Genomic DNA, 15,477 nt, shown 5'->3' with positions numbered 1-15,477 from the left:
ACCATTCAGGCATGACCTAAATCAAATCCCTTATGATTATACAGTGGAAGTGAGAAATAGATTTAAGGGACTAGATCTGATAGAGTGCCTGATGAACTATGGACGGAGGTTCATGACATTATACAGGAGACGGGGATCAAGACCATCCCCATGGAAAAGGAATACAAAAAAGCAAAATGGCTGTCTGAGGAGGCCTCACAAAAATAGCTGTGAAAAGAAGAGAAGCGAAAAGCAAAGGAGAAAAGGAAAAAGGAAAGATATTCCCATTTGAATGCAGAGTTCCAAAGAATAGCAAGGAGAGATAAGAAAGCCTTCCTCAGCAATCAGTGCAAAGAAATAGAGGAAAACAACAAAATGGGAAAGACTAGAGATCTCTTCAAGAAAATTAGAGATACCAAGGGAAGATTTCATGCAAAGATGGGCTCGATAAAGGACAAAAATGGTATGGACCTAACAGAAGCAGATGATATTAAGAAGAGGTGGCAAGAATACACAGAAGACTGTACAAAAAAGATCTTCATGACCCAGATAATCATGATGGTGTGATCACTCACCTAGAGCCAGACATCCTGGAATGTGAAGTCAAGTGGGCCTTAGAAAGCATCACTACGAACAAAGCTAGTGGAGGTGATGGAATTCCAGTTGAGCTATATGAAATCCTGAAAGATGATGCTGTGAAAGTGCTGCACTCAATATGCCACCAAATTTGGAAAACTCAGCAGTGGCCACAGGACTGGAAAAGGTCAGTTTTCATTCTAATCCCAAAGAAAGGCAATGCCAAAGAATGCTCAAACTATCGCACAATTGCACTCATCTCACACTCTAGTAAAGTAATGCTCAAAATTCTCCAAGCCAGGCTTCAGCAATACGTGAACCGTGAACTTCCAGATGTTCAAGCTGGTTTTAGAAAAGGCAGAGGAACCAGAGATCAAATTGCAACATCCTCTGGATCATCGAAAAAGCAAGAGAGTTCCAGAAAAACATCTATTTCTGCTTTATTGACTATGCCAAAGCCTTTGACTGTGTGGATCACAATAAACTGTGGAAAATTGTGAAAGAGATGGGAATACCAGACCACCTGACCTGACTCTTGAGAAACCTGTATGCAGGTCAGGAAGCAACAGTTAGAACTGGACATGGAACAACAGACTGGTTCCAAATAGGAAAAGGAGTACGTCAAGGCTGTATATTGTCACCCTGCTTATTTAACATATATGCAGAGTGCATCATGAGAAATGCTGGGCTGGAAGAAACACAAGCTGGAATCAAGATTGCCGGGAGAAATATCAATAACCTCAGATATGCAGATGACACCACCCTTATGGCAGAAAGTGAAGAAGAAAAAGCCTCTTGATGAAAGTGAAAGAGAAGAGTGAAAAAGTTGGCTTAAAGCTCAACGTTTAGAAAACTAAGATCATGGCATCTGGTCCCATCACTTCATGGGAAATAGACGGAGAAATAGTGGAAACAGTGTCAGACTTTGTTTTTTTGGGCTCCAAAATCACTGCTGATGGTGATTGCAGCCATGAAATTAAAAGACGCTTACTCCTTGGAAGGAAAGTTATGACCTAGATAGCATATTAAATAATATGCTATCTAGATAGCATATTAAAAAGCAGAGACATTACTTTGCCAACAAAGGTCCATCTAGTCAAGGCTATGGTTTTTCCAGTAGTCAAGTAGGGATGTGAGAGTTGGACTATAAAGAAAGTTGAGCACCGAAGAATTGATGCTTTTGAACTGTGGTGTTGGAGAAGACTCTTGAGAGTCCCTTGGACTGCAAGGAGATCCAACCAGTCCATCCTAAAGGAAATCAGTCCTGGGTGTTCATTGGAAGGACTGATGTTGAAGCTGAAACTCCTATACTTTGGCCACCTCATGAGAAGAGTTGACTCATTGGAAAAGACCCTGATGCTGGGAAGGATTGGGGGCAGGAGGAGAAGGGGACGACAGAGGATGAGATGGCTGGATGGCATCACCGACTTGATGGACATGAGTTTGGGTAAACTCTGGGAGTTGGTGATGGACAGGGAGGCCTGAGGTGCTGTGATTCATGGGGTCGCAAAGAGTCGGACACAACTGAGCGACTGAACTGAACTGAATCTCATTTGAGAGGGCTCCACCCTCATGACTTAATTACCTCCCAAGGGCCCCACCTCCTAATACCATCACATTGTGGGTTAGGATTTCAAGATGTAAGTTTTATGGAAACACAATCAGTTCATAATATATGTGGTTCACTTGGACTGTGGTATGCAAATATGGAGAATTTTAATATGATCTTTTAGCACATAACTAGCAAATGAGACATTTCAGAGTCCTATGAGAGAATGAACATACACCCTCTGAGCCTCTGTGTATGTAATGTGTGTGTGTGGTACGTGTGGTGATAGAGAGAAAAAGACAGACACACACAAGAGACACACGCAAGAGACACATGCAAGAGACACACAGAGAGAAAGAGGAGGGAAAATGTGTTATAGAGAGAAACCTGTTCTTAGGACTGCCTCAGATCCCAGTGAGTTTCTATTCCTTACAATAGAAACAAAAGCCAATAGTCAATAGTAAGTAATAGTAATAGTAAGTGATAGTCAATAGTAAGTTGAGAATTAGTCTTAGTGATTTATTCAGTGCCACTTCTTGCCGTCATCTTGAGATTGTTAGACTGGGCAAAGTTCAGAAAGCAAACCTGATATCTTTATGGGAGATAGATATGGTGCTCTGGGTGGGATCACCTTTGCAGGAGAACATTACATTTTCTCTTAAAGGCAAAGTGCTGTAGGTTTTGCCTCAACTTTGTGCATGCATGCTAAGTCACTTTAGTCGTGTCCGACTCTTTGCAATCCGCCAGGCTCCTCTGTCCATGAGACTCTCCAGGCAAGAATACTGGAGTGAATTGCCATGCCCTCCTCCAGGGGATCTTCCAGACTCAGGGATCGAACCCCCTTCTCCTGTGGTTCCTGTATTGCAGGCGAATTCTTTACCATTGAGCCACCAGGAAAGCCCCTTTACTGTGTATTTACATTGAAGTTTGCACTTGTTCACCTACCAGTGTTTATGAAATCCTATGTTGGGGCTGCTTTTTCCATGATAAAATGTTATCATTGTGTAAAAAAAAAAAGAAAGAAAGAAACTAACCAGAAAATAGAGAAATATATTTTTATCTAAATGATCTCTTTCCTTTTGAATTCCCTGGTGGTCCAGTGGTTAGGACTCCGTGCTTTCACTGCTAAGGGCCTGGATTCAATCCCTGGTTTGCGAACTAAGATCCTACAAGCCACGTAGTGTGGCCAAATAAATAAATAAACTCTTTCCAGAACATCAAATGATATTCTGGTATAATGTATATAGATAGAGAAACACTGAAATGCTAGTATCCTGAAAAAAGTTATATAGTTCACACACACAAAGAGCATTTACTCCCTGGGCCCCTCCTCAGACTTTCATCTCATTCCTCCACCAAAATAACTATTGCTCATGTAAAACGGTTAAAAATTCTGGCATGTGAGGTCTGGCTCCATGAGGCCATGGCGGAACAGCCCTCCTTTCCTTTTTACTGCACTTGGCACATGTATGATTTCTGTAGGTGTGTTTTTTGGCCTAGATCTTCAAGGAACTGCTTTGTCCAGTAACTTATGGGCTTTTATTGAAACACCTCTCTGCCTAAAGAGAGAAGACTTACCTGTGTCAGCTTAGAAGTTAATATATTGTGCCACAGTGGAGTGCAGCTAGGAGGATTTAAATAGTATTTCCCAAAAGGTTTTCCTTGGAACCCTAGGTCTGTGGGATGCTATGTGACAAAAGGTTCCCAGGTCAAATAAGCCTGGGAAACCCTGCCATTGATGTCATTGATGCATGTGAACAGATAACAAGTTTGCTCTGATGGCTCCTGCTCTATACCAGATTTCTAAATTGGAAGTGACTCAGGGCTTGGCTGTGGGCCTGAACTCCTCTCTACACCCTCTCTAGGTAATCTCATCCAGTTCCAGGACTTTAAATGCCATCCATATGCTAATGAGTTCCCAATTTATATCTCAAAACCTTCCTCCTAAGCTCCAGACTCATCTGTGTGTAAGACCTGTCTATTTGATAGCATCTCTTACATGTGTAATAGCTATCTTGAACTCAGCTTGGGTAAAACAATCTCTTTATTTCCTTCATGCCTTTAAGCCTTTGCTTCTCTAGTCTTTTCCGGCTCCGTCAATACCAGCTCAGATGGTTTGAGCTGACATGCCTCAGTAATGCCAGCATGTATTTCACTGCTCACGCCCCAGAGCTGGAAGTGATGACTGTCTTATTCCGGTCCCTATTACACCCATTAGCCCATCAGGAAGCCCTGTTATCTCTACTCAAAAATGTGTTAAAGCCGTCCACCTCTCTCTCTGCGCTGACAAGACCATCATCATCTCAGATGAATGACTGCAAGAGCCTCCTCACTGGTTTCCACTTGTAATCTTGGCCTCTAGATTCTATTCTCTACCCAACAGTCAAGGACAGATTTTTTGTTTTGGCTTTTTGGTTTTTCTCCAAATTATAAGTTAGATTGAGCCAAGGCTTAACACACTTCAAATTGCTTTCCATTGCACAATAATCAAACCTTACTTCTTCCTGTAGTTTCTAAGATCACACCTCATCACATGCAGGTTCTCAGCTCCAGCCATGGAGGCTCTTGTCTGTTCTTCTCACATGCCAAACTTTGATCTGTAAGGTTTGTGGACCCACTGTTCCCTCTGCCTGCTCGATTTCCCATTTCCAGTCCTTTCCTATAATATCACCTGTTGAGATCTTCACAGTCCTCAGCAGTATTTGAAATCTTGTTTGTTTGTTCACTTTTGTTGATAAACCTCACCTAGAAAGTGAATTCTATGAAGGCAGGGCAGGTGTCTCACTCTTCACCAGAGTTTTTTCAGCACCTAGTGCCTGGCACATAATAGGTGCTCAATAAATATTTTTTGACTGCATGATGATTTGAGAAATTATGCAGTGGAGAAAACTGAGCTGAGTTTGGCCTGATATACCTCAAAAGTATTGGGTTGACCAAAAAGTTCATTCGGGTTACATCGTATAGAAAGACTCGAACAAACTTTTTGGCCAACCCAATATTTGACCACAGACCCCTACTTGCCATTGTAGAGAATACTCATTATCCCATGGCTCATTTCCTAGCATACACTTTGCTTTCTGCTGGTTTAATATCAATATTGGGAAGAGGTAATGTTTGAAACTCCGTGGATCTTCAAATCCAAACTTGAAAATCTCTTGTAAGCCAGCATTTTGATAGGTCTCTGGGAGTCCAGGATATTTTTATTGGGAGAATGTTAGTTTAAAAAGTAAGTTTTTGGACATTCTTTCTTTGAGATATGGGTTCAAAAATTCAAAATAGAATCTTGAGATTGCAGAGTTCAGAGGTTGGTGAAGTGTTGGAGGTGACAGAGGAGTCCAGACAGGATACAGCCAAATGAAGGGATGTGGTTGACTAGGGCGAAATAAGATGGAGGCCCTCTAAAGCTTTCCTACTTCTAATGGAATTTTTAGAGACAGAAGCCTGCAGTTGGAAACTTGGCTACTTTTATCCTGTGTATGTTTTCTGTAATTATTTCTTTTCTGTTTTCCCTCATGTTTAGGAAAGCTGTTCTTGAAAATACCAGCCTGTCTCAGTTATGCCAAAGGAAACAGCTTTGTCCACATTGAAAATTTTAAAGGGGGAACCACACAGGCTTGGGTGAGGCATGAATGGTGATATGATGACACGAAGTCAGGAAACCAGAAATCTACAGTAAAGATGGAAGTCAAGCCACAGAGTCAGGGGGAGTTTTTCATCCCCTTCCAACCAGGAGACACTCTTTCAGGAGTCTGATTTGGTTCAGCTCTTATGTGTTTAAACTGCAGAGGGTTTTGTGCTAATTAGACAAGGCTAATTCTGTACAAAGTCACACGCATGCAGTATGAAACAATAAAAGACTGTTTGATAAAGGAATTGTCTAGTTGAATGAAAAAACTTAAGTGAAATTAGATGAGAAAAATTTGAGAAAGTCCTCAAGTTTTGAAGCATATGCAAAAAATATGTAAGTTTTGTGCACATGGCTGAGTGCTCTAGGTCTGTAACCTCAGTATTTCTCAATCTATGGCTGCACTAACATTGGCCACTGGATTTGTTTCTGGGGTGGACTCTTGCTTTATTCTTAGAGACAAATGGGGGAGTATCTTAACCATAAAGATGACTAAAAAACCCAGAGGAATAATCCCAGCATCACTGAATCAATGGACATGAATTTGAGCAAACTTCAGGAGATAGTGAAGGACAGGGAAGCCTGGCGTGCTACAGTCTATAGGACTGCAAAGAGTCAGACACGACTTAGCGACTGAACGACAACAAAGGCTTACAATTAGGGGAGTTGGGTATCGTGTTTAGTAAGATAAAAGGCTGGTTTTGTGGCAGATAGGTTGCAGATGTGAAGGGATAATTATGTTATTTGTGATTTTTCTTTATAGGTAGGTCTTAGGGAGTGTATTAGTTAGACTTTCCCAGAGAAACAGAATCACTAGTTTGTGTGTGTGTGTTTGTGTGTGTGTGCACATGCTCTACAGAGCCAGTGTCCTAGTTTGCATCTTAAAGCAGGAAGCTGCTATATAACAAGGAAGAGCTGACATTCCCGATTTAAGGCCATCAGGCAGGAGAAGGCAGAGGAGGGCTAGCCTTGTGTTCTTTTCAGGTTTTCAACTGAAAACCTGAGTGGGACCCATTCACATTATGGAAAGCAACCTGCTTTACTCAGTCTACTGGTTTAAATATTAACCTCATCCCAAAACCCCCTTATAGAAACACTCAGAATAATGTTTGACCAATTATCTGGGTACCCTTTGGTCCAGTCAATTTGACACATAAAATTACCCATCACAGGATGTGAGAGATGTGCATAATAGTATTACCACCCAGGATGATGAGTCGGCCCCAGAAACACGGCAGCAGATTGTACAGAAGGAAGGAGAGAATGAGAGCTTGTAACAGAGTAAGTGGATTCCTTGACAATGACACTTGAAATTTAGTGAAAGTTTTTCTTTTCTATGCTGTATTCCCAATATGTTATCTTTAGGACTTTGTGTTATGGATTGAATTGTACCCTCGTAAAAACTATAAGGAGAAGGAAATGGCAACCCACTCCAGTACCCTTGCTTGGAAAATCCCATGGATGGAGAAGCCTGGAGGGCTACAGTTCATGGGGTCTTAGAGTCAGACACGACTGAGCGACTTCACTTTCTTTCTTTCTTTCCTAAAAACTATAAAGGCTTCCCAGGTGGCGCTAGTGATATAGAACTGGCCTGCCAAAGCAGGAGACATAAGAGACACGTGTTCGATTCCTGGGTCAGGAAGATCCCCTGGAGGAGAGCATGGCTACCCACTCCAGTATTCTTGCCTGGAGAATCCCATGGACAGAGGAACCTGGTGGGCTAAAGACCACAGGGTCTCAACAAGTCGGACATGACTGAAGAGACTTAGTAGACACATAAACACTATAAAGGAAAAGAATGTGTTGCAGTTGTAACATTTGGTACTTCAGAATGCCACCTTATTTGGAGATAGGATCTTTATAGAGGTAATCAAGTTAAACTGTCCTGAAACCAGTCCTGAATATTCATTGGAAGGACTGATCTGAAGCTGAAACTACAATACTTTGGCCACCTGATGGGAAGAACTGACTTATTGGAAAAGACCCTGATGCTGGGAAAGATTGAAGGCAGGAAGAGAAGGGAACAACAGAGGATGAGATGGTTGGATAGCATCACCGACTCGATGGTCATGAGTTTGAGCAAGTTCCAGGAGTTGGTGATGGACAGGGAAGCCTGGTATGCTGCAGTCCATGAGGTCGCAAAGAGTTGGAGGCCTCTGAACAGATTCTTTCCTCATAGCTCTCAGAAGGAAAAACTCTGTCAACACCTTGGTTTCAGATTTCTGGCTTTCAGAACTTTAAGACAATAAATTTTTATTGTCTAAGCCATTCATTTTGTGGTACTTTGTACCACAGCCCAGGAAAGGACACATAATAGGCTGTGTTACCTATACTTGGAAGAATGAAGGAAGGAGCTGATGCACATCTAAAGAATGTAGCCCCGGGGGTAAGGAGCAGCTGCATGGAGAAGAGGTCGGGAGATCACAGAGGCAACAGGGGAAGAAGCCTGGAGCAATGAGCAGGGCTCTGAGGATGGTCTCAAATGAGGGACTGAGAAGGATAGTACTTTGTGCATATATATATTAAAGAATCTAAATATAAGTAGATGTCATTATAACCGTTGACAATATCATCACCAAAAAATTAACTGGCTATCTACAGAAAAAACTACCGATACAACTAGTGTGTGATGATCATTCCTGTGATCAGCTGAGAAGCATTAACGGAGTTTATATTAACTCTTAAAATGTTAAAAATTAAAAGATTTGTATTAGCATCAACAACATTGAAAAGGAAATGGTACATATTAACTTTGACTATGTTAAAAATTAAAGGGATAATCTTTATATCTGTATCAACAACTGAGGCACAAACATCTTGATAGAGGATGCATGAGTCCAAATGACTTACAACATCATGACTTGCAAATACATCTCTTTATCTCAATGTGGCTACGTGACATGTCAGTACTTTGTTTCCTAAAGTACTTTCTTCTGTTGAAATGTTGCCCTAGATATAAGTGAGGAGCACCATAAGGCTATAAGGATGGAAAAAGGAAGAATAAATGGAAGGAAGAAAGGGAGGAAAGAAGGAGACAAGGAAAGAAGGGAGGAGGGACACAGGACATTTTAAAATCCCAAAGCCAAGTTACATTTGAAATAGTCAGATTTGGTTTCAGATAATACTGGATATTTCTAAAGTAGATCTTGAAATATTTGACAAATGTCATGGTTAAATTATTAATATGGGATAAAGATGGTATTTAATAGTAATCTATAAAACTTAATGCTTCTTTAGAGTCCTCAATTCGTGGTTTACTTCTAAAATCTTTGAATCAGCATCTAATTTCACAAAACAGAATGAAGATTCCTTGGAAGTCTAAGCACTAGGTAGACAGGAAAGAAATTCAATGACAGTATCTTGACATCTTTAATATTGAGCAATATTAATATGATAACAGCTACTCCTTTTTTCTAACGATTTCCATTGTAAGGACTTGTTGTTATTCATTTTCCTTGCTTCTTGTTAATTATAATTTTTAGGGCTATGTGCATGACTTGAATTTTATTAAATACCAAATGATTTCCCACATATTTAAGTTTGGAATCAACCTCTTTTAATAGATAGAAATTACTCTTCCCCCAAAGAATGATAAAGTAACAATGTCCAGACAGTCAAAATGAATGTCATTGTCCTTATTCCTTATTGATGAATAACTGATGAGTCTAGTGCCAGGTCCAGCTAGGAAACAAAATGATAATGCATAAGTGGCAATAGCTTTTCTGGGGCAGAGTTGGGGGAATGGATTGAGTGTCTCTCTATTTTAGGGATCTATTAGTATGTGTACAAGAAAAGCACTTCAATGTGGTTTTTAAGGGAGTGTCTGATAGATTTTTCCTGGCCTGGGATGGTCCATTTATAGGATATACTGTCTATGTCTCTAAACATTCTGCAAAACAGTCTGATGTCCACTGTACACTGTGAAGTCACTTTTGTAAAGAAGGTGCTAAGTGAAATGACTGGCTGAGGCAATGACTGTGGGAAGGTCTGAACCAGTTCTGACGTAATGCCTCTTCCAGGAAAATCGCAGGACTTTTAGGGGTGCTTGTTTGTGGTTCTATTGCAAAACATGACAGTCTTGGACTGTCTAATGTATTAGACTTAATGTTACCACGAGTGGACATGATCATACAGCTCTGTCTCACATCATTAGTGAGAGTAAATGCCTTGGCCAGAATTCTGCCAACACTGTTTCCAGCCAGACATCCATTATTAAACATTGTTGTCTTAAAATATTGTTTGGCTTCTGTGGCTGGCTCATCTGCATAATGGAAACCTAGGTCCAGATTTTTTAAAGTATAGAAATGCTATTCTCCAAGAGAGGTAGTTAGAAATATGGGAGATTCACGATAGAATTTTGCTAAAGTTCTGTTTTCATTTCTTTTTTTTTTTTTTTTGGCTTAAAATGTTCTTGATAGAAAATATAGGGACTCCTCTGGCAGTCCAATGGTTAAGACTCTGAGCTTCCACTTAGAGGGGGCTCACGTTCAATACACAGTTGAAGAACCAAGATCCTACATGCCACATTGTGTGGCCAAAAATTCGAAAGAAAGAAAGAGAAATATATACATATATATATATATGTATATATTTCTCATTTTGTGATAATGTCAATTAAGGAGGTAACACCCTAGTTCTCTTAATAACTCAGCCATGCTCAGTGTTGACACCTTCTTCATAGAGATCAGCATAAATTGAAACATCTCTCTTCAACCTGAATAGTTGATAATTCTCAGTGGGCCTTTCTAACAAATTGAGAGGGCTTAGTGAAAATGCACATTATAAATAATTGTAGCATTTCACACATTCTTAAAAATAACAATCCTTTAACTTAATAAATACTTCATAGTTTTAAAAACATGTCACTGTGTTCTCTGTCTTTTGATCCCTGATGGCCCTATGACGTGGAAATGTTGTTGTTGTTTAGTCGCTAAGTCATGTCTGACTCTTTGCAATCCCATGGACTATAGCCTGCCAGGCTCTTCTGTCAGTGTGATTTCCTAGGCAAGAATATGGAGGAGGTTGCCTTTTCTTTCTCCAGGGAATCTTCCCAACCCAGGGACTGAACTCATGTCTCCTGTGTTGGCAGGAGGATTTTTCACCACTGAGCCACCAGGGAAGCTGTAGGAGGTAGAAATTGAAGGCAATCCATATCTGCCTTCCACGAGTGAGAAAATAAGCTCAGAGAGATTAAAAATTTGGCTAGTGTCACAAGTAAATTAGGTTGTTTTCAAGATCAGCCTGAAGGTCTGTGATAGCATTTTCTTGGTATTCCTTGTTGAAGGAGGAGAAACTGCCAGCTAGGTGGGAGGCTTCCAAACCCTGTAACTTGCACACAAGTCCTTTGATCTAATCTGGTTTTGGCTCCCCCAGGCTTTTGAGAACCCTTCAGTGACAGCTGCTTCTATAACTTGTCTGGAATGAAAGGTATTTAACCTTAAAAAATTATTGCCATGTATAAGTAGTAAGAAATCACGAAGTCTTATCAGAAAGCCAGTGTGACAAGAAGATTTAGAGGCTATTTCACAAACCAGTAGTACTTGACATGGTTGCAAAAATACACTATATTACCCTCTCAGTTAAGGAACAACAAATAAATAAGAATGGTAAATTTCAGAAATTAGCATAAGAGCAGTGACACACTTGGTAGGCATTTGTAAATATTACGATATTGAACTTGCTGAGTGTCCTTCCCTCAAAGCACCCTGTGATCCTCCAAATGTTCTCTTTTGCAGTCATCACAACATTCCCACCGAGCGTTACCTAGACAGGAATTATCATCCCGTATTAACCTATGGAGAAGCTGAGTGTTCAGAGACCAATGGACTGACCCAAGGTCATATTGTTGAGTCATCCAGAGAGACTAACCCCAGAGCTAATTTCTTAATGATATGATTGTCACAAGTAAGTGACAGGTTTGAGGTAAACAAAGAAAACTATTTGGAGAATGAGGATATTTATGGCACGCCAATTAAATGTGCAGATGGCAAAGACAGAGTCCTAGTTCCAACCCTGCTCCTAATTTGTTAGGAGATTTGGACAAGTTACTCAATCAGACTGAGTCTCAGTATACTCCTTCTAGAAATGAAATAGTTGAACTAGATCAGGGATTTTCAAACTTTCTTCTTTTTAAGGAAAGTCTTAATGTTTTAAACATTTATTCAAACTGCATTGTAACATTATAAATTTAATTGATAAAAGCTGAGCTGCATACAATCCCACCTCCTACTTGGCTTGCCTCACCTCCTACTGGATTTCCTGGACACAGTCTAGAAACCACAGTATTAAGTCATCTGAAAACTCCTTCCTGTTCTAAAAGTCAATGGTTTTATGATTGAAAGCAACTAGCTTTCTAATCTGCTACCTGTTCATGTCCTACATATCATCTTGCATAAAAGAGCCCCAGACTTGTGGTCAGAGGAGCTGGGTATGGATCCTGACCCACAGTTCAGTTCAGTCGCTCAGTCATGTCCGACTCTCTGCGACCCCATGAATTGCAGCACGCCAGGCCTCTCTGTCCATCACCAGCTCCCGGAGTCCACCCAAACCCATGTCCATCAAGTTGGTTATGCCATCCAACCATCTCATCCTCTGTCGCCCCCTTCTCCTTCTGCCCCCAATCCTACCCAGCATTAGGGTCTTTTCCAATGAGTCAACCCTTCGCATGAGGTGGCCAAAGTATTGGAGTTTCAGCTTCAACATCAGACCTTCCAATGAACACCCAGGATTGATCTCTTTTAGGATGGATTGATTGGATCTCCTTGCGGTCCAAGGGACTCTCAAGAGTCTTCTCCAACACCACAGTTCAAAAGCATCAATTCTTCGGCACTCAGCTTTCTTCACCGTCCAGCTCTCACATCCATACATGACCACTGGAAAAACCATAGCCTTGGCTAGACGGACTTTTGTTGGTAAAGTAATGTCTCTGCTTTTAAATATGCTATTTAGGTTGGCCATAACCTTCCTTCCAAGGAGTAAGCGGCTTTTAATTTCATGGCTGCAATCACCATCAGCAATGATTTTGGAGCCCAAAAAAATAAAGTCTGACACTGTTTCCACTGTTTCCCCATCTATTTCCCATGAAGTGATGGGACCAGATGCCATGATCTTAGTTTTCTGAACGTTGAGCTTCAAGCCAACTTTTTCACTCTCCTCTTTCACTTTCATCAAGAGGCTCTTTAGTTCTTCTTCACTTTCTGCCATAAGGGTGGTGTCATCCACATATCTGAGGTTATTGATATTTCTCCCGGCAATCTTGATTCCAGATTGTGTTTCTTCCAGCCCAGCGTTTCTCATGAGGTACTCTGCATATAAGTTAAATAAGCAGGGTGACAATATACAGCCTTGACGGACTCCTTTTCCTATTTGGAACCAGTCTGTTGTTTCATGTCCAGTTCTAACTGTTGCTTCCTGACCTGCATACAGGTTTCTCAAGAGACAGGTCAGATGGTCTGGTATTCCCATCTTTTTCAGAATTTTCCACAGTTTATTGTGATCCACACAGTCAAAGGCTTTGGCATAGTCAATAAAGCAGAAATAGATGTTTTTCTGGAACTCTCTTGCTTTTTCGATGATCCAGCGGATATTGGCAATTTGATCTCTGGTTCCTCTGCCTTTTCTAAAACCAGCTTGAACATCTGGAAGTTCATGGTTCACGTATTGCTGAAGCCTGGCTTGGAGAATTTTGAGCATTACTTTACTAGCATGTGAGATGAGTGCAATTGTGCAGTAGTTTGAGCATTCTTTGGCATTGCCTTTCTTTGGGATTGGAACGAAGACTGACCTCTTCCAGTCCTGTGGCCACTGCTGAGTTTTCCAGATTTGGTGGCATATCGAGTGCAGCACTTTCACAGCATCATCTTTCAGGATTTGAAATAGCTCAAGTGGAATTCCATCACCTCCACTAGCTTTGTTCGTAGTGATGCTTTCTAAGGCCCACTTGACTTCACATTCCAGGATGTCTGGGTCTAGGTGAGTGATCACACCATCGTGATTATCTGGGTCGTGAAGATCTTTTTTGTACAGTTCTTCTGTGTATTCTTGCCACCTCTTCTTAATATCTTCTGCTTCTGTTAGGTCCATACCATTTCTGTCCTTTATCGAGCCCATCTTTGCATGAAATCTTCCCTTGGTATCTCTAATTTTCTTGAAGAGATCTCTAGTCTTTCCCATTTTGTTGTTTTCCTCTATTTCTTTGCACTGATCGCTGAGGAAGGCTTTCTTATCTCTCCTTGCTATTCTTTGGAACTCTGCATTCAGATGGGAATATCTTCCCCTTTCTCCTTTGCTTTTCGCTTCTCTTCTCTTCCCAGCTATCTGTAAGGCCTCCTCAGACAGCCATTTTGCTTTTTTGCATTTCTTTTCCATGGGGATTTTCTTGATCCCTGTCTCCTGTACAATGTCACGAACCTCTGTCCATAGTTCATCAGGCACTCTGTCTATCAGGTCTAGTCCCTTAAATCTATTTCACACTTCCACTGTATACTCATAAGGGATTTGATCTAGGTCATACCTGAATGGTCTAGTGGTTTTCCCTACTTTCTTCAATTTAAGTCTTAATTTGGCAATAAGCAGTTCATGATCCGAGACACAGTCTGCTCCCGGTCTTGTTTTTGCTGACTGTATAGAACTTCTCCATCTTTGGCTACAAAGGATATAATCAATCTGATTTCGGTGTTGACCATCTGGTGATGTCCACGTGTAGAGTCTTCTCTTGTGTTGTTGGAATAGGGTGTTTGCTATGACCAGTGCGTTCTCGTGGCAAAACTCTATTAGCCTTTACCCTGCTTCATTCTGTACTCCAAGGCCAAACTTGCCTGTTACGCCAGGTGTTTCTTGACTTCCTACTTTTGCATTCCAGTCCCCTATAATGAAAAGGACATCTTTTTTGGGTGTTAGTTCTAGAAGGTCTTGTAGGTCTTCATAGAATCGTTCAACTTCAGCTTCTTCAGCGTTACTGGTCGGGGCATAGACTTGGATTACTGTGATATTGAATGGTTTGCCTTGGAAACGAACAGAGATCATTCTATCGTTTTTGAGATTGCATCCAAGTACTGCATTTTGGACTCTTTTGTTGACCATGATGGCTACTCCATTTCTTCTAAGGTATTCTTGCCCACAGTAGTAGATATAATGGTCATCTGAGTTAAATTCACCCATTCCAGTCCATCTTAGTTTGCTGATTCCTAGAATGTTGATGTTCACTCTTGCCATCTCCTGTTTGACCACTTCCAATTTGCCTTGATTCATGGACTTAACATTCGAGGTTCGTATGCAATATTGCTCTTTACAGCATTGGACTTTGTGTCTATCACCAGTCACATCCACAGTTGTGTATCATTTTTGCTTTGGCTCCATCCCATCATTCTTTCTGGAGTTATTTCTCCACTGATCTCCATTAGTATATTGGGCACCTACTTACCTGGGGAGTTCATCTTTCAGTGTCCTATCTTTTTGCCTTTTCATACTGTTCATGGGGTTCTCAAGGCAAGAATACTGAAGTGGTTTGCCATGCCCCTCTCCAGTGGACCACAGTCTGTCAGACCTCTCCACCATGACCCATCCTGACCCACAACCAATTATCAAATGTCACTTGAATCAAATTACTTCACTTCTTTAAGTCTTTGTTTCCTCATCTATAAAATGAAGATGTAATAACCCATCTCAGGTAAGAGTCCTTTGTAAACTGTAGAAGTCTGAATAAGTATACAATGTCATTAGTATGATCTTCTGTGTACAACACCCTTCC

This window comes from Giraffa tippelskirchi, chromosome 10 (assembly GCF_054371585.1).
Source record: "Giraffa tippelskirchi isolate mGirTip1 chromosome 10, T2T-mGirTip1v1.2.pri, whole genome shotgun sequence".
In the NCBI taxonomy this organism is placed as follows: domain Eukaryota; kingdom Metazoa; phylum Chordata; class Mammalia; order Artiodactyla; family Giraffidae; genus Giraffa; species Giraffa tippelskirchi.
The sequence above is the reverse complement of the archived record's forward strand: the minus strand, read 5'-3'. Positions refer to the sequence as shown.